Genomic DNA, 26,897 nt, shown 5'->3' on the forward strand with positions numbered 1-26,897 from the left:
CTTTTGGATATATCTGTACACCATGTATCTCTTGCCTTAATTCTGGGTTATTTGGGGTGGGTTATATACAACAGCCTTGAAGAAGAGTTAAGAGGAAAGCAGAATCCCCAAGATACCTTTTATTCTAGCTGTTCTGGCTTATGAATCGTATTAGAACAGACTGTCCTTTATTTGAAAAAAGAACTTGTTTACCCCTTTTGTTTGAGGAAAATTATTGGGAATATTCTGCTGTGATAGTTACTATCATAGGGAAGGTTGCTAGAATCAAATCAGGAAATACACCACGAGCATCTTTTTGGGTCATAAAACAAAGCTATAACTCACTGAAAATGTGCACTCTGCATAAAGCACTTTACTGGCCTGATAGCTGTTGGATCAGAAAACTTCTCAATAGTACTTTCAGAAAGCAATTGTTTACCCCTGTAATCCTTATATTTGGGTGGAAAAGAACATCTGCACAAAATATGTTTTTGCTTTAAAAAGCCATTTTTTTGAGGGGGGAGATTGGTGCTTCTTCTGGTAGTTAGAATAATAGAAGGTTGGAAATATTTCTCTTTTTTTTGTTGGGAACAATGCTTTCCTGTTTCTGCCTTGCTGACCCACAGAAGCCATCAGATGCATTCCACTTCAAGCCTCCTCACACTTTGGCTTCCGCATGCTACGTCTGCATGCGAGATGGTGTTGCACCTGGGGCGTGAGTTACGTGTTAGCACTATGAGATTCATTCATCAGCACATAAAGGCAGAGAACTTATTTTGGGCTTTGTTATTCCCCCAAATTTTTCTGTGTGGAGATGCACGTTAAACTTGAAAGTGCTTAGAGTTCACAAAGTTGCATGCAGCAACTTACCCTGTGAAAGAGCTGAACAAAGGGAGCTGTTGCTTACAGAAAGGTTTGAGGGTGCCTACTTCTTATTTAGCTAAAGAAAGCTCTGCTAACATTGACACCAGCCCTCTCTTTAATCATTAAAAGTCAAGGACTATAATTCCTATAATTCTACACACCTGTAAAACGCAAACAAACCAACAAAAAAACTAAGCCCAAAACCCCACCTTACTTTATTGTATATATTATGTTTGGAACAGACAAGAAGATGGCATGAAAAAAAAAAGCAGCCCAGTAAAAGGGTGTGGGTAAGTAAAAAGCCCAGTGGCAGGGCAGTATTGTCGGTGTGTTTGTCCAAACTACCCACAGATGTGGCAAGTGCAAAATGATCCCTGTGGAACCTGGCCCTAGACATGAACAGCTGGTACGTGTGCCATCCGAACGTCACCAGTACAAAATCAGCCTGGATCAGAAATAGGTATATGGTATAGATTTGAATTAACTGCCTGACAGAAGGTTTGTGCTGCTTTTACATTAGTTGTAGGACAACAGGCGTAATCAGACGTCTGATCCCACATGAAGCCTTTCAGCATGAAGTTCACCTGGCAAAACAGCTGAAATGTGTTTGAAGCTATGAGTAAATCTGTATCAGACTGGTGTTGTGTAGCATGTGGCTGCAGCACTTTTATCCTGGTCCTCAGAACCCTGAAGTTAGGTTTATTTTAACACCAAATCACTGCTTCAGCCTGTACCCACAAAACCAGATGAGAAAAACATCACCAGATGAGCCGTTTCCCTTCAAGTAAGTCGAACTTTAGATGACTTTGGGTTTATGTTATTGCTAATTTAGTGATGCTTTAATCTGGTTTGTTAATGTCCAGCTTGTGTGTTGCTTTGTGTCTCAGGCGTTGTTTGTCTAACATCTTGGAAACTTCACTAACAATATCAGCAGATGGAGAAAAGAGATATCTTCCTTTGAAATATCCACGTTGCCTTAATTAGGGTTGCTTCGGCATCCTAAATCTTATGTCTTCCTTCCTTAACTTGGAGCACAATTTAATTTGTATTTGAAAACCTAATATAACCACAACTATGTCCAAGAGCTATATGATTTTCATTAGATACGGTGATTAGTCACATCTGAGACTTCAAAATACATCAGTTTGTGTAACACTCACATTGCAAACTCCTAGCCCAAAGACATTCTGCTCTAATTGCTCATCATTCTGCACAGATACTAGCAGATGTTTTAGCAAGAAAGATTGGTTCTCTACAAGACACTGAGCTGTGATTAACAGGGTCTTACGACGCTTATTAGTTACCCAGGTTTGTATGCTTTGCTACAGTCAGGTGTTTTCCATCTGTTGGCTGCAGGACTCTGGTGCCACAATTGGGGAACAGGAAGGTGAAATGATAAACACAGCTGCCGGCTCTGAGTTCAAGTACAGCCTGGGTTTAGGGGCTCTGAAGCTCAGCTGCAGTCAGAGGTGTACCTCTTAAGACAATAGAGCTCAGGAGAGCTCAGAAGAGCTAGCCTGGGAGGGGGAAGGAAAGGGAAGGGAAATGGAGTGGAGAAGAGAAGAGAATTGCTCTTGGGCAATATTATCCAAGTGATGGTTTGGGTGTGACTGGGAACACAGTAAAGACACTGGTGTGATACCCAAGCGCTGCTCACCAGTCCCTTAGAGTCAGTTTCCCCACCTCTTCCCTCAGAACTGTGAAGACACACCTACATAAAGGCTTCCATTTTATTTGCCTTTTGAAACGCATTCTCCAGAGGTGTGAGCATTGGCATTTTGGGTTACCAAGCAGAGAAAGAGCTGGGGAATGGGTGTTCTCCACAACCCGCCTGCCTGTTCTCCAAACAGTCTGTCCAACTGCCATCTAAAGAAAAGGTGAAAGTATGGTTCTGCCAGCAATGATGAGAATGGTTAAAGCAAATGGCTTTCAGTTCAGTACTGAAAAGGTACGATGTACATACTGAAATGTACAATTTCATTTTCCCACTAAGAATACTAGATACATCCTATTTTGAAATATTTTAACTTAGTTAGACCTCTTCAGTATTTTATTTCCTCCATAAGACTTCTCTTGGTTGCTGAATTTCTGCAGGGTATTAATGTGCTCTGCCTGACTCTTACAAACTCTTAGTTTTCAGGTTAGTGTAGTGCTCTCACAGGTCCAAAGACAAAAGCAGACCTAGAAATAGGGCAAGCTGTAAGGATAGAACCTTCATAAAAAAATTACTCCACAACACAGCTAGTCATGGAAGAAAACAAATTGATGATTATAGAATAGGTGGGTAGAAGAACTAATTTGTTTTTTCACTAAAGACTATGAGGTTTGTGAAAACAGCTGGCTAGACAAGGATGAAAATCATTGAAGGGTTAAAAAGCTTGCCTCAAAATATTTACAATCAAATTCCGGAACAAGCATTCCACTTGCTCTAGAAAACAGAGAGTGTGCCTGGGAAGACATTGTATCTTTTTTGTTTGTATGCACACCTTCACAAATAAAAGCCTAGAAGCTGCTGTCCTGGAAAGGATAAGCAAACAGGAACTCCTAGGACAGGAGCAGGAAGGGAGAATTGGGGTGCAGTAGAAATGGAAAAGATATAAGGAGGAATGAACAGGATGGTCAGAGAAAAATTAAATATAGTAAGATGGTTCAGCTGACTAGAAAGCAAAGACTGAGGATAGAGAGAGACTTACAGAAAGACATAGGCAGCTGAACAGAATACAAAACATTTAACTACTATCTCCAATACAGAAGTCACAGAGCATCACCTGAAATGTGCAAGGGCCCAGTTCAGGACAAACAGAAAAGAAAATATTTACAAAATAATTTACAAAACAAAAAGAAATATTTATCCCTGTAAGCCCTAGTGTTCTCCATCACAAAATGGTGAAAGTTCACAAGTGTTGATGAAGGGCTTAAACATGATAGAACAAACTCAGCTGATGGACATTAACTACAAAAATACCATCTTTCACTGCAGAAGTCCATGGGCCATGTCCCCAGTTTTCAGGATAAGTCTTTGGGAAAGAATCATAACTCGGCAATCCTTATTTGTACTCTTTCTTCCCTACATGTTTAGTACTAAGTATTAGGTAAGGTATTGGGCTAGAGATATTTTTTTCTCTGACCTAGTACATGTGTCCACATGAGGGCCAGCTCATACAGAAACAACTGGAGGTAGCTCTACCAGCTGAGGAAAGACCAAGGAAGCCTGTGCTACAATCAACTGCAGGCTCTCTTCCACTGATTTAAGACTGCCCTTAGAGAAGCAGTACCGTAAGCGCTGACTTTACTCCCTACCACCCCAGATGGTGATACCTCCAGGGTCTGTCACAGCTGTCCCCACCAGGCTTGCCTCCAGGAGGGTGTGCTGGGGGTGCAGGGGCTGCCTGGTTCAACTGCTGCAGCACAGCAAAGGCCATGGGGGCCCTGAAGCTGTAGAGGGGTAGTGTCCGGCTTCATTTGGCCCCGAAACAGGGTGATAAACAACAGTGACTGAGCCAAGCTTATGCCTTGTCCTCTATAATGACCACTGGACTGGGAATGGATGCTGCTTACTTGCAAGCCAGGAGCAGGTGTCTTGTATGTATCTTGTACAGCTGTGCATCAATGGCCATCTCCAGGTCTTTTTGTCCAGGGGTTCATTGTGAAAGCTTCTCCTGGGTAAAATGCAGCTTTGCCTCCCCTCTGTGTGGGAGCTGAGGAAGAGAAAGAGGCACACAACTGCCGAATCACGGCATTTCTTCTCGCTGGAAGCTGTGGTGTGGCAGGGAGGAGAGGGCCATGCTGGGGCCAGCAGGCTGGCCAGGCCTAAGGGGGGCAGGGCGGCCTACAAGTCTCTCCCTGCCTCATCCGCCGCTGGTCAGGCAGGGAAAGAAGGGGAAGAAGGCATGCTGGCATTCTCCCCGGTTACCTCCTGGGCCATCTCTGGGGAGGCTGCTGCCAAATGGCCTCCCAGGGCAGCTGGGCGCAGGGGCCTGCCAGGCCCCCAGGCAGCTGCTGCCCTCTGAGAGGCCCCAGCAAACAGCAGCTTGTGGCGAAGAAATCCCATTTTACTAATGCCCAGTCGCCGGTTACTGACTGGTTTAAACCCTGGAGTGAGTCAGTGGGGGAAAAAAAAAAAGTCTTCCAATGTGGGACAATAAATAGGTAGATACGTCTGACACATCAGTGCAGGCCAGCTGAAACAGAGCCTGGACTTTGCCTCCTTCCAGAGCCGAAGGGTGCCGGGTTCTGCATACCAGAGAGCTCCGTCCCCCAACCCTCCTCCTCCTCCTCCTCCTCCTCCTCCACCGCCCCCGGCGCCATGGCAGCCCGGGCAGGCCAGGCCGGCAGAGGGCGGCCACGGGCGGGCCCCGGGATAGAGCCCGGGTCGGTTGGGTCGCACCCTCCGGCGTTAAACACGCCGGGGATTTCTTTTCTCTTTCTTTCTTTGGTTTGCTTTGTTTGATGACGGCAACCCACCGCCGGGCCTTGTCTCCCATGAAACAGCAGTAAAACGGCTCTCGGGGAAGGCTGGGTGCTCGCCAGCGCCCCGGGGCACTTGCTGCAAATGGCGGCGCAGGCCGGCCCCGAAGGCAGCGGGGTGCCCGTCCCCTCCCGAACCCCGCCAGGGGAACCGTGCCCCCGGTTTGTGAGGATTTCGCCTCTCCTCAGGGCCGGGGACAGCCGGCGGAGACAAGAGAGCCGACACCGGCCACGTCCCTGTGTGCAGCGAGGGCTGCCGCAGCCCCGGGGGCCTGGCTTTGGGGTGACCTCGCTTGTCCCACCTGTGTGAATTTCCAGACATCTTGGTTGTGTAGACATTTGCCATCAGCATAATTCCCTGGTGTCAAATCAGCAGATGTGCCGGGCCTGTTGGCTCTCCCTGTCCCACTCCCCGCTGGCACCCAGTCAGTGTATTTTTGAGTGGGTGAAAAGCCCCCCTTGTCCCTCCCATCCTAATGCTTGGGAACCAGCGCTGAATGAATTCACAAGTTTTCTTTTTTTTCCCCTTGTTGAGAAAGAAAGAGTAATAAAGCTGATTAACATAGTGCTACACGTGGTTAATGATTAATGAAAAAGTGCAGGACAAGCGCAGTAGCAATGAAGACCAGATAGTTACTGGAAAAGCCCTAGAAATTTCTTGAGAATATAATTCCTTCGCTGCTACTGGTGACCTCTTCCTCACAGGACAGGAGAATAAAAGGGGACTACAGAAACTACCTGTTTCCAAAGTACCTGGAAAAGGCGTGAAATCTCCAAACAGGTAAGGCTAAACTCACTAACGTCTGAAAGTAAAGTTACCTCTCTAATTTTACCAAATAATCCGACCTGACAAGTCTGCATAATGTCTTAAGTATTAAGCTAGTGAGCATTTAGAAATGCAGTATAATATGCTAAATGTAATTCTATTTTAATTGACATGCTTAAGCCAATTTTGTTAAAAAAGTTAAGCGTTCATGAAGTATTTTAAAATCAAAACTCTGCAATTCACAATGTTTTTAAGAGAATCTCTTCTTAACTGCTTCTAAAAACTGACTTGAGGGCACTGCTGGTGAAAGTGAAGCAGTCTGGAGGAATGGCAATACCTCTCAATGGTGGCGTACTGGGCAATCTAAGAGCTGAATCCCAGCTGACAAGAGAATTTTATTGACATTTTCAAATGTGGTCAGGAAAAAGTTCTTATTTGCTTGAAAATCTAGTTCTCCTGTTCCTGTAGCTTGGTTTCATTGTTAATGATGTGTCCCATTGGGCTTGTCCTCTTGTAGAAATTCTGTTTATGACACAGGCACTGGAATGATCCCCATACATTGACATTACAATTTTATGTGTGGCTAAATGTAGAACAGCAAAAATTATTTCAACACTGGTAGGGTTCAGAGAGCAAGGAGATGATGAAATTAGAACTACTGTTTGTAGAGATACAGTTGGAAAAGGAAAGGGGAATAAAATGACAGTTTTTACCATTTACCATTTATGTTACATAAATTTACCATTTATGTCAATGGTAAATACAAGGAAAAAAGAGTAAATACCCTAATGAAAGCGTGATGAAAAACAAGTATGTGATGTGTGCTGAAAGGTTTCCTCAGGGGAGTGACACTGGAGGAAAGTCTGACATTCAAAGTGTGCATTCCCCACCAGTAACCCAGAGCTAAAAAGCTAAATGAGCTAAATACATTTAGCTAAAAGCTAAAGAGGATACTGGAAGAATACTTGCAAGAATAGGGGATGTACTGAGACCGAGGGCATGGACTATGGATTTTTAATTAGACCACTATATCCTTTCTGCACACATAATGGGGTAAAACTGTTGCTTTACTGATAAAACAGAGACTCTCATTTCTTCTATCTGCCCCATACCGCAAAGTTAGTAGAGTCAAATAGCAGGACTGGGGTAGGTGGAAGTTTCTGTTTAGAAGATAATACAAAAGCTCTGTTAACAAAGAGGTTGCTGAAACCTCATGTTTGGGAGGAAGGAGACAGGAGAGTTTTCAAAGGTGGCTGCAAGCTGGAACATTTATCTTGTGAAAGTGCAGAAAACTTGACATGTATTTTGCCTTCCCCCTTTGCCGGTCAGCTGCCTTCTCTTAAGATGGTGCAGAGCCAAGATAAGTCGGTGAGGGCATGGGCAATGGTGCTTGGGAAGCTGAGTTGTTACATTGTAGCAGAAAGAAAATTGCTAAAGGTTTTTTAAAGTTGTCAGTTTCTTTGGATGGTCAGTTGATACACATCCCTGGGAAATTGCTCAGGTGCTTCAGTCTTTCCCATAGTCTCTCCTTAATGTAAGTTTCTTACTCTGTTAAATGTAAGTTTCTTACTTCTATTAAACATCAAAAAGTGGTCACTTCGTTCTTCTGAGTTACCAAAACAGATATATTTTTTCAATCACAGATAATATATTGTATAATCAGCAAAAATGTATGGCCAACAGTATTTTGTAATACCATCATTTGTAAGTGAAAAAAATTAGCCCAACCACTACAACAAACTCAATTTACTTCTAGCATATCCTAATCACAATCCTGTTATTCAGCTCAACTATGTCCATTGCCTCTGCATGTGCACAGGCCTCCAGTGTTCCTCTGAGTGTCTCCCCATCTAACCAGTGCTCATGCTGGTTCCGTGTTTTATTTCTTGGCAAAAATATCTTTCCTGTAGAAAATGTCTTGAATGCAACAACTGTTTTGTTGTACATTTTTCACCTTCTTTCTTGATCCTGTACAGGTTGTATCTCCACCTATTCACAAACAAACAAGTAAACAGGAGAAAAGATCTTATGGTAAATAGTAATTACTTGAAAGGCAAATTGGGATTTTAGTATTAGTTTCTTTGTCAGAGACCTGGCAATAGCATTATGCATTAAAAAGGTTGCTCTTAAAGTTCACTGCTAATTAATACTATACCATTCTTTCCCTCTTGCTTTTGAAAGGAATATTTGTTTTTAAAATGCAGGGAAAGTTTGCTGACCTTTGTGAAGGTGTAATAGATTTTATCTTCACCCTTCCTGGTTGTATGTTTTCAGAGGAATTGGATGGTTTATATGGAGTCTAGTGTTGTTATTCTTGTATTACTTTTATTCTTACATTACTTTAGTTCAGGTTTTATTCTTTGCGGTTTCAAAGGCAGGCAATTAGAGAAATTCTTTTTCTAAGAAGATGATAACTGATGTGAGGCTTAATGGCAGTACATGATATTTTTTTCTATTGATTCTCCATAGTAAAATGTGCTGTGAGTCTGGATGTAGGAACATGGGGTGACCTGAAGGCAAAGATGTGACTCCAGTACAGTGTAACCTATCAAACAGACTCTATAGAGGATGTACCTCTCAGTATATTACATACAGCATATCTTTACAAGACTGAATATGAAGCAGAGAGGTTAGGAAGGTTTTGAAGTGGTATGAACAAAGACAAGGCAGAAAGGTTTCAGTCACTGGAAGAGGTATAAGGAGAGAGGACATGGGACTCTTCTGATCTTAACACTGGAGAGAGACAATTGAAGCCATAGTCGCAGTTACTCTGCATTCCAGTATAAGCTGTAATACGTATAACCCTAAGTGAGGATTATTATTAGCATTTCAGAGTTTCAAGCCAGTCTTGCCAAATTTGGGTTTGTGACATCCCTTATGCTTCTGAAAATTCTTTTTCATATATATTGAAGTACCATCTACTGTCTGATTGCTAGGGTAACATCAGGCATTGGTGTTAGCAATACTGTCATGTAATTTGGAGTTCAAGGGATACAGCGGCATCTTAAAATGCATAGAAGGATGCTGCAAAAAGGGAGGGAATAATCTTTTCCCTCTTGGTGAAAAATTGATGGAAAAGAGATCCTAGAAAAAAAAAATTCACTGGAGTGTATAGTTTAGGAAGGCTATAAATTCAGTGTCAGAGTAATGCTATTGTTAAGTTGCTTATAATACCTCCCTGTGTTTTGCTCTCATTTGTGCTCAGTTGTGCTGTTGACAAACTGTTTCATTTAAATGAAAAAACCTCACAGTTTTCAGATTTTATTTTCTCTGAAACATGACAGTGCAGGTATAGTTAATGTGAAACAAAAGGAAGCAAGCATCATTACTATGACTACTTAGTTGTGTAAAAAAGAGAGATGGGAAATTACAGAAATACTACATATGGTGCTTCTGCATTTAAAAACAATCTGAGCTCAGAAAATCAGAAACAATCCAGCAACTCATAGAACCTCGTATATGAATTTCAAGGTAAATATGCATTTCCAGATACACTGGACAAGCAGAAGGCAGCTGAAATGCCAGCATGCTGGGGAGATGGCTGGCAGAAACCTTTTCATCTCAGACAGTACTATAAAAGAACTGGTCCTTCAGTGGGGCTCATATTTTCCCTTTCTGTGCTGTTGCTTTAAAGGGAGGGGGAGAAAATGAATGCAAAGGATTTGGGAGGAGGTGACATTTCTTTAATGGCATCCTGTGGGTGCATTATCTTGCAGAGACCTTCTTCTTTGTATCTCACTCTGATTAGCACGTTTCTTTGTGCAGTTTTAAAATGCTTGGACAGTTTTCCCTGAGGAAATACATGTGCCTTCCAGCAGTTTTAAATTGCTCTTGATATGTTTGATATCCTTATACATCTGCAAACCCATCAGAATCTTGCTGAGTTCTTGACTGTAGTGCTTCCTGTGGTAATTATATTTTCTGCAATTTTAACCACACATCGTGTGAAAAAGTGTTTCCTTCTGTCTGTTTTTAATCCGCTATCTTTTAATTTCACTGAGTAGTCCCTCTCGGGCTTTTGAAATTTGAAAAACAGAAAGAAGTTCTTTATCTTCTCCCTTTACTCTTTTTTCCCCTTATCCTTTCCTTGGCTTCCCTCATGTTGTTCCATTTTCAAAGCTAACCAGGCCCACTCATTTGAATCTTCCCTAGAGGAGGGGATAAGTGCCTTTGAAGAGAAATCTTCTCTTAAACTCCAGGAGGGCAGTGAGTCTTTTTGAAAGTGAAAATCTGAGAGAATATTGAATATTCCAGAACTGTTCCAATAATTTATCAAAAGTCACTAGAATATTTTTGTATAATCACCACCAACTTGTTCTTACTGGATCCAAACTTATGGCTATTTTTGGTGAACTTATTAAACAGAGGTTTTCGTTCAACAGTGGCACTGAGGTTGTTTAGACAAAGACCATTATTTTGGCCCTTAAGATCTTTGGAGGCTTAATTCCACCCTCCCTCTGTATGCTATGTTACTTCAGAATTAATTTTACTGAGCCTCCTGAGACTCTATACTGACTATTCAACACCTGACATTCCTAGGTCTCCTCCCTAGTTCCTGTGGCTGCATCTTTAATAGGAAAAAAAAAAAGTGGGGAGAGAGGGGGTGATGGGGTGATATCCCTTCACGGCAAGCTTTCCTGTGCTTATTGACAAATACAAAAGCCCCCAGGTAATGTGGCTGTCATGTAATTTAGCTGAGGTGGAGGAGTCTACCAGACCTCCTTGGCAGGAACTGTGATTGAGATGGGACATAGAAAGAATGGACGAGGAGGAATGCTCACTGTAGTGATGGCTACTGAGAGGTCTGAGACAGGAGATGATGAGTAGGCCTGTACTGTAACAAAAGATGAACTAACAACTAAGAGAATTTGTGGGAGAGAAAGAGGAATATTGTGTGTATCTTAAGATTTCCCATAAGATGTGATAATATTTTCTGCCCAAGCATAAAAGACCAGCGAATTTTACAGAATTTGCATAGGAAGTGGAAATGCTCAGGGAACAATAGAGTGGATCTTTGGAAGGAAAGAAATGATGGCTAGAGAATGTCCTTTTGAAACATCTGTCATGAAAGGTAGCAACTAGGAAGGTGTTAACAATGTCTTTATATTAAATATTAAAAAGTTAATAATTAAAAGGATCCTATTGATGATTTAAATGTGTGGGGAAAACAAACCTCATGACAGTAAATTTACAAAATAATGTGTGAATAAAATTTAACGTTACAATGTAAGTGCAGGGGAAAGGCTTGGTTGTAGAGAAATAGCTTGGAAATCGCTGTACCGTACTGAATACTATTTGTTATTAAGGACCGATGATAAACTGGGGTATACAGTCAAACTTCGTAACAAATGTAGATACAGAATTATCATTGGCTAGAAATATAAGTCCTGAGATCAAATAAATTTGTTGGTATTCATTCATTCACCTCAATTAACCAATTCAACTGATTAATTCAGACTAACCAATTAAGTAATAGAAAACATTTGGAAAGCTTTGTAAACAATAACAGCATAGGAATAGCTCTAGGGAACGTGCGTACTCTGACAGGAGACATTTCAGACCACAACTAGAGTTCAAGTACAAGCATCCCTGGGCACTCACCAGCTGGCAGCAGGGCCCTGCTGCAGTCCTGAGGGGTGTCACCACTGGCCATGTGGCCTGAGCAGCAGCAGAAGCAGCCAGCTCTGACTGGATGCTCACATTACACATACTCCCATGTTTTTCCTCTATTTCTGTTTTTCAGCATTTTGATCATTTTTCTTCTGGCATAATCTTCTGCTTCTTCAGTATTCTTTTTCCTCCAAGGAAATTTATATTTAATGTTGGCATCTGTCCCTAGAATCCTTCTTTTTATCATGTCCTAGAATTTATTTAATTATTTAGCGATACCTTCCTTGTCATGTTTGTTGAGGATAATGACACACTACTGTACAGCCTTTACTCAGGTGGGTACGTAAACACATGCTTATATATGTTAAGCTCCTGTTACAAGATCTTTCCAGGCTCTCAGAAGTCCTTTATTTGCTGGTTGCTAACATGACAGGTGCCTCAGGCTCTCTCTCTTGTTTTCTGTTGCCTTGAACATGCCAGAATTTTTTTCTTGGCACTGCCAGCTCTTAAACGGGCCCATATTGCACCGTTCTTTAGATACCTGGAGACCAGGTGCAGAGGTGTTGATTCCTGAGTAAGTATTGCAGGGCCATGGTTCTGAAGCCTTCCACACCCGCTGGGATAGGTGCCTTATTGTGCTAGGCTACTGAAAATAACGTTTATTATGATGCAAAGTTTAAATTAAAAAAATAAACCCCAAAGCCTTACAAATGTGTTTTGTGCTAATGAAAGATAAGATACACACACATAAAAAAAGAATACATTATTATGATTATATGCACATGTAAGGATTCGCTGCAGTTGCATCAGCAGCTTATCTAGTTTTAAGGCTGATCTTAAGAATATCTGCCCACGCCACACAACTTTTATGTGAATCCGTGCCCTGGGTTGTTCTTACGCCTACCTTTACCTCCTCCTTTTCAAGGTTACTGATGCCTATTTCTGTTGTACATCCTAAGGAGTAAGCTCCTGGCTTTGGGTGATTTCCTTTCTAGCACTATGCAAGAATCTGAGATACAAACATATTTTTTGCCCATTTAATCTTCCTTTTTTTAGAAAAAAAAACCCCACTTTTGTTACCATTACAGTAATTTGTTACGATGTTAAATATTGTTCTGTTCAGCTCAGCAATTACTTAGCAATGTACTAGTCCTTAAATGACTTTAAGATTGGTGAACTAGTCATTTGCTTCTACTGTGGCTTCCTTACATGTTTGCTTCCAAGGTTAAAAAAAAAAAACCAACAAAAAAACCCAAAATATCTCAGTCTTTGGTGTTATGACATTTTCTTTATGTTGGAGATTCCTTTGGGCAATGTTTTTCTAATTTTTCAAGAGCAGATTTCTTATCCTTTCTAATATGTATTTCTTAAAAATACATTGCACCCTTTTGGAACAACAATTTTTAGTGTAATACTTCTTTATGAGTAGTCATTTTAAAGGCACCTAAATTTGGATGAAATTTCATAGCCAGGAGGAGTTAGGTATTAAATGTTATAGAATAATACAAAATAAAAAACTTTATTACAGATCAATAAGTACTGTCTGTTAGCTCCTTCTTTCTCACCTGTTCTTATTTATCCTGCTGTTGAAAATGGCTGTTTAAAAATGTTTTAGTTACCTTTTTATTTAGATAATCACCCCTAACTCTGATGTTTCATTGTTTTTGAAACTTAAAATGATCTTGATGTTCTGCAGGTTCTGTGGTGGACCTATTGGCTTGTTTGTGCTGTTTTATTAGGAAATGCATATTCACACACCTTTGACTTATCTTGCTTGTTCCTAGCATAAAGTGTAGCCTCCACAGCTTCATTCTTAAAAAGAACTTGTGATGGAGGATGTTTGCTGCACATTGTTTTTAAGTATTTATTTGTAGTGTATATATGTTTGGTACATATATACAAAACACATGGTACAAAATGCAAAAACTTGTGTGAAGAAGGGTGATTGCTGTTCTGAAGCTTTGAATGTTATTACATCACTTTATTACAACATTATTATGCTACAAAGAGTATCACATCTAATATAGCTGAGTTTGCCACCAGGTATTGATTTGTGATCTTTTTTGCAGTTTCTACTGCTCAGCACTACTCCATGTTAGAAGTGAATCCAGTAGTTGTTTTCAGAAGAGGATTGGTCTTTTGAAAAAATACAGTTCCTAAGACTACTGGTACTTAAACAACAGAAGTGTCTGATAAGTAGTGAAGATGCTTTGAGATTACCCAGATGATGCATCAACATTTGTTGTATCCAGAGCAGCATAAAACATCGTTTTGCTCAAGAGAAGTATCTGTAAGAGCAAAACAACAAATGTAGACCTAGAAGCACCATTCATTTATTTGAAAAGCAGCAGGGAGGTTATCTTGTCGACCAAATATGAATATAAATGCCTTATTCAATAGGTATTTAACAGGACAAACAGAGAAAGAAATATGAAATGAGTAGTGCTAGATGATGAAATGCAGCTGAGCTGTGAGTACAGGAAGCTTTGTCCTCTACTGTAATTTGTGCGTTTCTCTCTGCTACACTGCACAGTGCTTCTACACTCCCAGTTCAATCCAAATTTTCAGCCCATTTTTCCTGGAAAGAAATAACTAAATTTAGATGCCTGATGAGGATGTGAATACAGCTTCATTGTAAGAAACCCCACAGCTCTGTCTATCTCTATTCCAAATTCAACAGGCAGAGCCATAGCAAGTGTTTTGAGTCTTAACACATGTTCTGGATCCCTTATTCCCCAGTCTTCTTCCACATGCTAATTGATGATGCTTCTGGTCACCTTGCCATCGCAGTTTTACAGCTTGTCTTCCTGGGTAGCAGCAGTAGCAGCCAGCAGAGCTGGAAGTTGCAGAGCTGAAGAGAAGTGTATTGTCTTGAGGATCCAGAAATACTTTTTGGCTTTCCATGACAGCTTGCTATCGTAGGATTGGTAGAAAACAACTGTTTTAACTATTCACTGAATATATAACACTACTTCTCATGTGTTTTTTTCAGTGAAAAGGGAGTGCCTTCCTTTGTAAAGAGGTCATGTAATTCATCCCTTGTTTGACGTTGCATTGAGTTATTTCCTTTATCTTAGCAATGTTGTGAGCTTGGAATATGCTTGACATGCATTGTACTTGCAGTTGAGTAATCTTGTAAGCTTTATTATATATTTTTTTATGTAGTAGATTAATTACTTCAATTATTTTTCTTGAAGACTGCAGTTACATAGCATGTAGACTACTGGCCTGGGTTGTAAGAGTTTGTTATTGTGTAAGATACAGTAAATAAATCATAATTTTGATGAAAGGTTAGTGTGATTTTACATGCCGAACACACATATTAAGAAAATTTGCAACCAGGGTAAAATATTAACTGCTTGTAGATGATTCACAAGTCAGAGAATGTAGATGAAGGGCAATTTTCTAAATTTTTGCTTCACTGGTCAATAGAAATAGATTTAGACTGTTGTATTTTTGAAAGGGGAAAATAGTACTAGAATTCAGCAGAAGCTATGGGAAGTAAGGTGTTTTGCTCCATAGTATGTTGCAATATGTGTAACAAAATCTGGTAGTGATTCTCCTTCCCTCAGCATACGCTCCCTCCCTTCTGTATTCTCTGAGCAATAAGGAAGAGTAAAAAAATGATATTTCTTAAGCAGTTCCTGCTGACAAAAGTTAGCCTGGTGGTAGAGGTGGAAGAGATTTCTCTCAAGACTATGCAAATCAAGATTGCTCCTAAATAAAATAGATAGTTTCTTAAAGAGTTAGCAGGAAGAAAAAACCCCAGAAATCTCAAAACTCCCCAAAGTTTCCTAAACTGGCTTTCAGTCTGTGCAGAATGTCAGACTCCTGTAACGGCAGGCTGCTTCTAGCCTGGCAGCATCTGACCTCAGCACAGAGAGGTTCAAAATCTGTGCCTCTGAGCAGGGACAAAGTCTGCCAGCATGTGGGTGGGGAGGTGCTGCCACTTAACACCTGGCCTAGATTTAGACTATTTGGATTCCAAATAGAGTTGGAGTCAAATGTGGTAACAAAGAGAAATAATCTGGAAAAGAACAACCCTTCATAGCGAAATATTTTATGGAAGCTGCCCCTGAGAACTTACCCAGAACTGCATAGCATATGGAAAAGACTTGCATCTGTACTTGAAAACAAGAACTTGAGCTAACGTCTCTGAGCACAAAAGTAATGAATGTATCGGACTACCCTTATTTAACTGCCTGTCTCCTCCAGTCACATGTAAATCCTGTCTAAATGAGAGCCTGTCTCTCCTAATGATAATGTGGAAGCTGTGATTATCTGAGGTGTGGAAGTGAACAGTATCATAAGGAGAACAGATGGCAGGCAGTTCTGAGTGGGGATATGGCTGGCTGCGCTGTGGTGAAGCTACCTGCAGCAGCTTAAGCTGTTATCTTTCCTGGCTGACTGTTTTGCCTCCTAGCTGGAGATGATTGCCCTTCTTTGCAGAGTTGGCAGGATGGAGTGTGTGAACACTTGGTGGCTCTGTCACCCAATGCTACAGGGACAGGCAGGTTCTTTTAGGGATCTTTGGTAGAATGAGGACTGGCTACAGGGTTGTAGTTACAATTAGAGCTTTATTATCGCATAAAATATTTAATTATCAGGATGGCTTATTGTTATCTACTATTTCTAGCATTTATTATTAGTGTAGCTTATTGTTGCACGTTTTTATCAATTGTTATACTTTCAATTATGCAAAATTTCTAGTAATCAATATAGTTTTCTTACTATCTAGAGGAGGAGGAACAACTTCTTTACTGTGAGAGTGGTAGAGCACTGGAACAGGCTTCACAGAGAGGTGGTGGAATCCCCTTCTCTGGAGACATTCAAAAACCGCCCGGACAAGATCCTGTGCAACCTGCTCTAGGTAGACCCACTCCGGTGGGGGGGTTGGACTTGATGATCTCCAGAGGTCCCTTCCAACCCCATATGATACTATGATTCTAGAGTTACCCAGACTTTTTGTCACCTCAGCCCTCTACAGATCGGGTCAAATTCGTGCATGATACGATAATCATAGTCTAGACTCAGACCATACCCAGAAGAACATGAGTCACTCAGTCTTCGGAGGAAGAAGACAACGGTGGATGTGTCGCAGACCACTGCAGCAGGACTTGCAGCTGCTTGATTTTATAGGCAATATCTCATGCGCCGTTACACTTCCCTGTTCCGTAACAAGAGTCACCACATTCTGGCAGCAATGCTCGGTGGGCAAACGATCTTGTCACAATGGTGACGGGCGATCTGACTGCTATAACGGAGGTCATCACATCTTGGTGACAACCACAGTGTTGAAAACGGGAAGAGAGAATGAGGTGATATGTGATCAGCACGCTTACATTTTATTGCCATTAGTCTTAGGAAATGGTATTAAAGCAGGGCGTACTGGTCACATGGCTCCCGTGGAAAGTCTCATCTTAGTGTAAATGTGTCTTCCTAAGCAAAAATTACACGCTACGCTAAAAGAGTTGAAGCGTGTATGTGTGTCACTGTCACCTCTGAGAGAGAGACAATAACCCGCAGCAGAAGGTAGCAAATGTTACCTTATTTAGTGCTTCAGCTGTCAATGCGTGTCCGTGACCAGGGAGACCCGGATGTCGGAGATAAAGTTCCCACTCAGTTCTCCAGACCCTTAGGTCTGTGATATATGTAAAGTAATTTCACTTCCTTGGAGAAAGTCCACATAGCCAGTAATTTTTATGTTATATTAAGCATAAATTCTCCAGCAAAATGGCATTGGTCTTTTCTAGGAATGTGCTCATGTTAGCACAGGACTGAAGGGAAGTCAAAAACACCAGTGCAACAAAGCTATCAGGGAGGAAGGGCAAGAAATACCAGGATGATCCCTTGCCATAGTACTTGCTACAGTGTCAGACAATTGAGCACCAAGGTGCTCTTTATGAGGAGACTCCAATGTTGTTCTCGTCCCATCAAGAATGACTCAAGGCTTTTATTGGTGGGAAATGCTCATCCGAGTTTATTGCAAGAAGCGCATGGTAGTGCATGGTCCTCGTGACAATGCATTAATCACAGCCGGTGGCAAAATGTCTTCTGGACCAAACATCTTGTGATCTATGATATCTTTGTAAACGGTGATCTAAACAAATCACTTACATAAGAACAAACATTGCATTATGTTCCCTTTGTATCTCAAGCCATCTTGTTCCTCACGCCTCACCTGGGTCTGTCTCTTCACTCACACATTCCAGTCATAAACTGCTATAATTTGCTTTTCTGATGCGAGGTCTTAATAGCACATGTAAGCCCTGATAGCAGTTCATCTGTCGGCTGCAGCTTCTGTGAGGTCAGTGCTTGAGAAGATTCTTTCTGTGAGTAATATATGGCTGGACGAGTGCCTCAGCAGTGCCTACACCCTTAGGTAAGCACATCTTTTCAGCTCACAGCAGAAGCTATTCCTATCTCTGTATTGGAAGAGCCTGCCTACTGTGATTGCAGCCTGCTCTCACTGTCTCTGTGACTCTTCACAGCCTGTCAGTTTTTCTATTGACACTTTTTCAGTTCATCACAACCTCTCTCTTTTCTGTGGGCTTGCTTCCATAAGAGTAAAGTGCTTAGGCTGCCTCGAACCAGCAAGTGGTACGTTAACTCCTCCGAAGCTGTGTGTTTGAGTCTGTGGCCGTGTTCGCTACGTTAGCAGTTCCTTTTTATCCTCCTTTGGTTTACCTTCACATGTTCACACAGACAGCAATACGGAACTGAACAGGGAAAACAAGTCATACATGAAATATTCATGAAAGATAAGATAGATACTTTCCCAGTTTGTCAGCTCTGTCTGAGATTCATCTCCTGGCTAATCTGTTGCAAAGTCTACTTATGTTCTCCAGGAGACTTACGTTTTTATCCTTGTACGATGCAAGTAATCCATCTATTTGTGTCTGAAGGCTTTATTTAATTCTTACTCTCTTCCAAAGGAAATGCACCCTCTTTTATATGCAGAAAATTATTCGTTGCACATTTCAGCTAAAATATTCTCTTCCGTCTTGCCTCATCTTTATGGCTAATGCAGTTTTGGACCTTGTTTATGAAACATATAAGGACTTTTCCAGTATATCTGAGTGATTCTTAGAGGTTTTTTCTTTCCTTTTCCTTTTTGTAGGTAATTTTATTTTCCATTACTGGTATTATTACATTCATGAAATATTATATTGGGAAAAAAAGACAAAGACAGGGTTCTAGTACTGAGATTTTTTCTGAAGGAGCAATAGCAAGGGAAGCAGGAAAAAAGGCCTGCAGCCTCCAAATAGCATCCTCAAACTACGCATAAGGAGTAAACCAAATTCTAAGCAACAAACTGGTGCTTTTTCTTATGCTTGGGCAATAGTGACAGTTTCTTTGATACCAAATTGTGCTAGTACAATTCCTAATTAATTGTTTGAATTATTTTCTCGATATCTAAGATATTAATGATATCTGAGTGACTTTAAAGCTCTTCACATCATAGCTTAGAGCAGGTTTGTTTCAATGATATTAGGTTCAGTGATCTAAAGCACAAACACATCTTGACCACATTTAGGGTCCACACACTGGGATGTGTGATGAGCGTCATGCTGAGGGAAAAATAAAGTTGGGAACAAGGCATAACTGGAATGAAGGCCAGGGAAAACAGCCTTTTAATTTCTAATCTGCATTGTATATAATGATGGAAGGGATGAAAACTATTGGAAGGTGGGCACGAGCTGTTTAAGTCCTTCTGCTTTGATCCACGTCTATGTACACGGACTGGCAATGGGACTGCAAAGCGACTGATAACACGTTGTCTGCATCATTCTCCAGTGCTGCGCTGGAGCCTCCTGTTCAAACACGTTATCTCTCCCACCTTGTTTGCAAACCAAAGAGTTCAGCAATGGTAATAAATTGGTACCATTACTGCATGGGGACAGCATCATTATATATCATCCTCAGGGTGACATACCTCCATGTGCAAAAACACGTTGAAGTCTGTCTCGTGTTATCTGTGAATACTATGACGTGTTGGCTGCTTATGAACAAGCCCTGGCCTTTAAACCTTTTAGGATCATCTGTTATTTCTCACACACTGGTGTCTTGAATGTTGAAGCAGTTTAGCAGTAAAGGGGAGATCTCTATTCATTGTGCTTTAGCGATAAAAGTTCTTCTCTGTGAAGGAGCCCGCGCACTGAAGGATCTGCAACAAATTCACAGGGCCACAACAGGGCTGCCTTAGCAGCCCCCACTGGGGAAAACGTAATGATCTTGCTTTTGTCCACCACAGAAAGATTCTGTTAAGCAAAGATTTGTGTATTGCCAACAGTTGATGAGGTGGATTATGAAAAGTAGTATGAGCCACAAGAATTATTAGAATTATAGATATGGGATTATGCTTTTTAGAAGAGCATTGCCTATTGTACCTCTCACACTTTAATTCTTTTTTCTTCCTAAGAAATAAATAAAGAAAAGATTTTAATAGAAAATGCAATTATTTCCTGGTCACAGCAACTTTTAAGGTAAGTTAAGGTACAGTAGGAAAGTAAAAACACATCAGATGACTCTGAGGTGGTATTTCAACAGTCTGATTGATTAAACCAGCATTTTAATACTCCAGTCTTAATTTTAGTTTCCATTTTAAATTTCCTTTGAAAGTTATTTACCTTTTGTAAGCCGTTTGAATGAAACATTGGAGTTAGATTTGAGTTACCTTTATGTTTACTAGAGACACCTTCAGTTTCTACATCTCTTATACCCTTACAACATATTTTGAATTTTCAACCTTTTCAGTCAAATTCAGGGAGAAAAAAAAATATCAGAAAAAACTTCAAAACAGTTGTTTTCTTATGGGATCCCAGTTTGCCCAGGCTATAACCCTGCACGCTCAGGAGTTGATTTGCAGTGAAAAACAACTGAGAGCCAGCTGCAGCTGATCCTGGGATTTCTTGATGCTTTCACGATTAGAGACTGATCATTACAGCAGACCCAACCCAAGAACTGAAAATGTGAGTCTGATCACAGAGTAACATCTAGCACAACAAGCACAATGAAAACCTCACGCCTTTCTGTGGATTTTAGGTCCTGTTTTTATTGTGAGCAGGCTCTTTCAGAATTGTAGCAGAGTTATAATCAGCCTTAGATCATTGTAGCAGCAAACACAGCCGTGACAGTTTTAAGATACATGACAACCAGAACTTTTTCCTCCTTCACGAAAAGGTTGGCTGCAATACTGCAGCACACTAGAGCCCAGCCTGGGAGCAGTGGCCACCCCAGATCTCCTGCCATATTACCTGGCTATAAGCTGTTCAGGACTACGAAAAGCTGATAGTATTTTTTTTTTTAAATAAACTTGAATTAAATAAAAAGGACAGGCAGTTACCTGGACTCATCTAGGAAAGAGAACCACCCATATGACTCTTCTTTTAGAATAGGGAAACAAAACTTACTTTTGCTTTTAAGTATACATATGATGAAAGAAAGAACCTGGAAAAAGTTATGTAGAGCATATCTGAGGATCCTAATCCCACGTGTATACCTGTTCAGAGCTTGCAGTCACTTGAGTGGTATTTCAGCCATATCTGTGTTTCTTTCCCGAAAATAATGTTTCACAGAAGTGGTTCAAAGCACTTGGTTTTACAGCAACAGCCACAGGAGAAATGTCCCGGAGTGTGTAACACAGACGGGGAGCATGTGATCAGACACTCACTGTCAGACTTGTTAATGGAGTTGATGGAAGGAAACGTACACCACAGTTCACAGAGGCAGTGGCCATTTCTCAGTCGGGTCCATCTGCCTTTCGGGTGGCTTTTTTTGCGAAGTATATTTTGGAGGAGGTGTGGGAGGAAGGGGAGATGCTGCTGCTGCATGTTCAATGCAAAGCACCGGGCTGTGATAGGCTGAGGGGACGTGGATACTCTGCCTATATATGCTGGCAGCTGCATCCTCTGTGCTTTATAGCTGTCACAGAGGAGCAAAGACAGTGAGAAAGACAGAGGAGAAGGAAAATCCTCACCAACTCGCTGTAAGTAACATTCTTTGTCCTTAAAGCTTTGTAGTTATTAAATTCAAATAGGTACATTTGGGGTAGTGCAACAATTGGTTACTTAGAGTGGGAGCTCAGCTAATAAACAGCCAGCCTGTGTTATTTTAGGGATAATCTGGGATGCTCAAAAAGCATTTATTTTTAACCTAAGTTTGCACAATGTAGTGTGCACCTCTCATTTTGCATTTGCTTGCTTTTATATGTGATGTATGTCAGCTATAACTCGTTATGTACATTTATGCATAATCCCATGTATCCAAAAGTTTATATCTTGTCTTTCCAAGTGCAACAGTTCTGAACAACCAAGCAGACCTTGAGAAATTCTCTGCCAAATATTTTGAATAATAAAATTTTCAAGATAAATTAAAGGCATGACTTTTTAGGGGGAGGTTTTCTTCAGAAGTAACCCTTTCCCACTACTATAATGAGACCTCAGAAGGGAAAATTACGAAGTTGCAGATGCTGTGCCAGTGACAGCAATGAGTAAAACCAGCAACTTTTAACTGGAAAATGAAATTTTTAAATGGGATGTAGAACCTACAGATTCTGTACCTAATTCTTGGCTTGTGCAAAGGCAGAAATACAGAGTTGATTTAATTCCTTTTTATTCATGCTGAAAAAGAATAATGATGCTACAGTCCTTATTCAGGCAATACTCCTATTGTCAATGGTAGAAGTTTAGCTTAACAGTGGCAACAGCTGAAAAAACCTTCAGTTGGGTTCAATAGCAGAAAGTCTTTGTGGCTTCAGTGGTGTCACTGTAGCCTTTAAATTACATTATATTCTGCAACAATCAGTTGGCAGAATAGAAACGACACTTCCCTCATTTATTGGAAAGATAGACAGTTATTACTTTTTTGAGCCAATGCAGCTGTCAGTTAAAGGTGCTATCAATGTGTCTATGCATTCTTCATTTCTGTATTTAATATAAAAGTTTTATTATGTTAGCTGTTTATTTTACTTTGATGAACTGGAGAACAGGCACTCAGAAATTTATAATACATTGAACATACCTCTCATTTTTTCTCTTTTTCCTGTTTTTTCCCTTTTTCTTCCTCAGAACAGACTTCCTTTTAAAAGATATCTTTTAAATTCATATTTAGTTCATGATTCTAAAATTATAGACAATACTTTTTAACAGAAGTAATGGCTAAGCGGAATGTTATCTACATAATATTATATGTATTAATGTATTTAGAACTTAGTTGTGTGTAAACTGCTCATTTGTATGGTTCAGTAAAAATAGGGAATTATTTGCAAATGAACATTATGCTGAATATACAATCCAAAGACTAACAACAGTTTTCAGTAACTTCACTGAAATAAAATGTTGCCATATTCTAATTTCAGGGCAGGGGTAGAAGGAGTAGTTTAAACAAAGCAGCAAAGGATATGTCAGCTTTAGATTGTGTAGTGTACTTGTCCATGGACAAATTCCAGGAAAATTGAAGAGCAAAGAATTTATATATGATTTTTTAAAAAACATAGTATATATACATTAATATAATTTAAGGCTTAACATGATTGTTCTTGGTTTTACCTGAAGTTAAGAGCAAAACTCGATCTTCTCCTGTAAAGTAGGTCTTGATCTGAAGATGTATGCAGTGGTGTCTATATCCATCAATTCCTGCTGGCAACAAAAGTACTCAGACATAATATATGTTTGGTAGAATTGTATTTTATCAATCAGAGTGAGGCTGTCAATTAATTTGAATTCAGACTGTGCTTACAAAGTGGTGGAAGTTGATAACTAGGCAGGATGCCTCCTGAGAAGCTGTTCTCCTCACTTGGGGTTCAGCTAGCAGATGTTGAATATGCTGAATTCATCCTGGGAGGTGTGGGATCCCTGGAAGCATGCAGCCTTTATCACTCCTTATGGGCCTTCAAAAATACTTAAATACTTCAGAGAGAGGCTTAGTTTATCTGAAATTTCCATTTAGTTTTGGATACTCGGCCTGCATTATTCTGTGGCTTAAGTCCCTTTGAGTTAAGTGGATATTTTGAGCACACACAGATTGTAGCAGTCAGCCCTTCAGAAATTATGGATGCTCTCAAACAGTGTTTGCACTGCAGACCCTAAGGGCTGAGTTGTCTGAGGTATTTTGCTTAGAAAATCACATACTATATTTTTAAAATACACTGGCACAGAAGGAAGGCCTCTCTCTATGCATTGTGTTATGCATTGTACATGTGTTGTATACACATGTGTGAGGCAGAAGAGAGAAATATTCCATACTGGTATAGAGGTGAAGTAATTTGCATTTTTGTAGTACTAACTGGTAAACAATTGTCAATATTCAGTCTACTGGAGGTGGCTTCCATAGCAAGTAATACTTTCAAGCAGATGAAGTGACATCTGTAATGGAAAGTTGAGGAAGAGAATAAATATAGGGATGAGAGCGTAATTGCGTCTTGTTACTCACAGAAAATCAGATTTAAAATAAGACATAAAAAAGAAAATTTAAATTCTTGGGAAGAACTATATCGAACAAATAATAAATAAGATCTCAGTGATTATATAAAATGTATATTTTATCAAACTGAGTTGACAAATTTCAGTTCCATGGTCGTAGGCTGTAACCACAGAATGTGTATCTGATGTTTAGATCTAAATTTTATTTGCTTATCCTGATATCCAAAAAGAACTTTGTCCAAACTGCTAATTATAAAAATGGCAATAAATTATATCAGCATACTACATAGGAACAAGATGATGCAAATATGACTTGGAATAGAAAGAATTTCAGATTCAAAAAAACCCTAGGTGGTAGAAAAATGGTCAGAAGCTATATAACATAGTATCTATGTTTGATAATAAAGTAAGTTTATTTTTATCTTTGTGTTTGTGAGCTGTTTTCAGCTTGCACGTGATGCTATTTAATTTATGCTGTTTGATTTATATTTTGGGAAAAGACCAAGCAAGCCATAGAAGCTTCTATGTTAAAAGAAGCCCTATGTTTCATTGATACAAAGTAAAGCTAGAGAGTAGTATAGTGATACTCTTACCTGTTCTGACATTGTTCTCACAGTTCATTGGAGCCAGAAATACGGAATGAGATGTTCAACTGAACCAATCCACGTGTAAAACTCTGTAGGAATAATTGTAAGTCGGTAGTGAACAGCAGTAGTGCTAGAAACACCAAATCCTCAAGTTCTGAGTCAATTTGGTCTCAGGCAACTCTTACTAATTTGACAGTCACGGGTTAAATTCTTATTTTCACAGCTTTCATCTCTGAAACCAGAAAAAAAAAAAAGCAGGTTACCATGTGCAAGTTTTTTAGAGCATGCTGTAGCAATGAACTGATGAATGAAGTAGCATAAAAGAAATAATGACAGCATAAGTTAACTTATTTAGAAAGTTTATTAAAATTTTGAACTGTGATCAAAGATGTGTTAAATGAAAATGCACGTAAGATTTGGGGGGGTATTGAAGAAATAGAATCATCCTGATTGTAAAGGAGTGGAAACAAAATTGCTTGCTTAAACACAGTCTTTCCAAGGGGCGATGACACACAAAGCTGCCCTCCAGAATCCTCTGAGGACGGTAATGACTACTGCTAATGCGTTTCCGGCAACTTAGTAGCAAGATCTGAGAAAGGTCCTAATTCCCCTTTCATAAAAGCATAGAGAATGCCGAATAAACACTTAAATGATGGTTAAAGAGAGTAATAAAACTCTAACAAAACAGCAACAAGGACAGCTATTCCCTGGGAGGCTGGAAGTCCCTACTGTGCAGATCCTTGCTTTCCCAAGTGGTTCATGACCTATAGCAGCACCCTGCTTTCTTAAATAGCAGCAGCAGCTGCTCCACACAAATCCCAGATCCTCTATTTGTAGCAGCAGAGATGTCTCTAGGATGGTGTTTATCAATGCTGTCTTTCTTTTGTAATGTACTAATTCAAATATAATAAAGCCCAGAAGGGTCTCTCCTTTCTCAAAATGATGTCCTCTGTTATAAATAAGTGATACCTAAGAAATTGTCTCTTAATTACAGAATATTCACACTGTGCTTAATATGATTATTTCCTTACAAAGTGAAGATCTGAAGGTATGTGAACTTAGTATAGTAATTCTTTACACCAGAAGTGAGTATCCTTGTTTCACTTGCCAACTGTTTTACTAGATCCCAAGGGCCAGTCGCAATCTGAGCGTGTAAGGACTCTTGCACACTTTTTATGCACCATGGTCTCAACCTTGTATTCACTGAGCACTCAATAGACAAAACCACGTACAGTAAAAGAGTTGGAAGGGCCAGGATGGCAGGAACAGCCACCCTAGCAACATGAAATTAGATTTGCACAGCATTTTGCAGGCAAACTCCAGCTCATCTCAGCTGAGCTTGGTGGTGCTCACACAGTCTCTGCCTAGCTCAAAGCACACCTAGATCTTGGAAACAGGGACAGCCCCAGACGGCGCTTCCTCACAACCTCCTGCAAAATACAGTACAGATCAGCTCTAAGTGAATTGTAATTGAAACCTCGGTAAGAAATTAGGTTTTGTAAATGGCACAGCATGTGCATTTACAGTAAAAGAGTAAAGAAGCTAAATCTTGAAGCAAGACAGGAGGCAAGAAGTGGATAAAATGACAGGGCAGCATAGTGGATCACTGTGGTAACTGTGATTATTATAACTTGTTATTATAGATGATAATAGAGACACACAGCATGCTATTTTCTTAGACCTCTTCTTTATAAGGCAGGAGGGAGTTGATTATGTGCAACATAACAGTGCCATGTCCTTGTGTCAACCAGCAGCAGTAGGGATTAAATCTGTGATTTCTGAATCATGGAACTATAGAATGGTTAAAATTGGAAGGGACCTTAAATTTTATCTAGATCTAACCCCCCTGCCATGGCTGGGAACACCTTCCACTAGACCAGGTTGCTCAATCTTCATCAATGTGCCTCTCCTGCTCTTCTATGCTAAAGAAGATACAACCTATATTTATTAATCTAATCTACATCATGACATAGGCATTAAAGATTTTACAGTTTTTTAACTGCTGAGTTACTTCTATACAATGTCCACTGGAGTGGAGCAGAATTCAACACTATATAGGCATTGGCCTAATATGCAGAAATAAGAGAGTATATGGTCTTTTCAAAAAGGCCATATGAGTAATACAATAAATAATCTGAATAACAGGTTTAAAACTAATATTATTTTCTTTAAAAAATGTCTTTTTTTTTTTTTTTTTTTTTT

At 40.1% G+C, this 26,897-nt stretch overlaps 1 protein-coding gene across 2 annotated transcripts in view; it reads left to right on the top strand.

Annotated features, from left to right (window-relative positions):
- The first annotated feature begins 5,925 nt into the window (after positions 1 to 5,925).
- The window catches only part of DDC (dopa decarboxylase), a 72,334-nt gene continuing 51,362 nt past the window's right edge, over positions 5,926 to 26,897 (top strand). The window contains exon 1 of one of the 2 annotated variants that reach the window (XM_014941107.1): positions 5,926 to 6,091. The gene's annotated coding sequence lies outside the window, so the exon portion shown is untranslated. Of the gene's footprint in view, positions 6,092 to 21,551; positions 21,675 to 26,897 lie in introns of those variants that run through there. The other variant, XM_014941108.1, reaches the window with a different exon arrangement.

The sequence above is a fragment of the Calidris pugnax genome, unplaced genomic scaffold (genome assembly GCF_001431845.1).
Source record: "Calidris pugnax isolate Ruff unplaced genomic scaffold, ASM143184v1 scaffold8, whole genome shotgun sequence".
Lineage (NCBI taxonomy): Eukaryota > Metazoa > Chordata > Aves > Charadriiformes > Scolopacidae > Calidris > Calidris pugnax.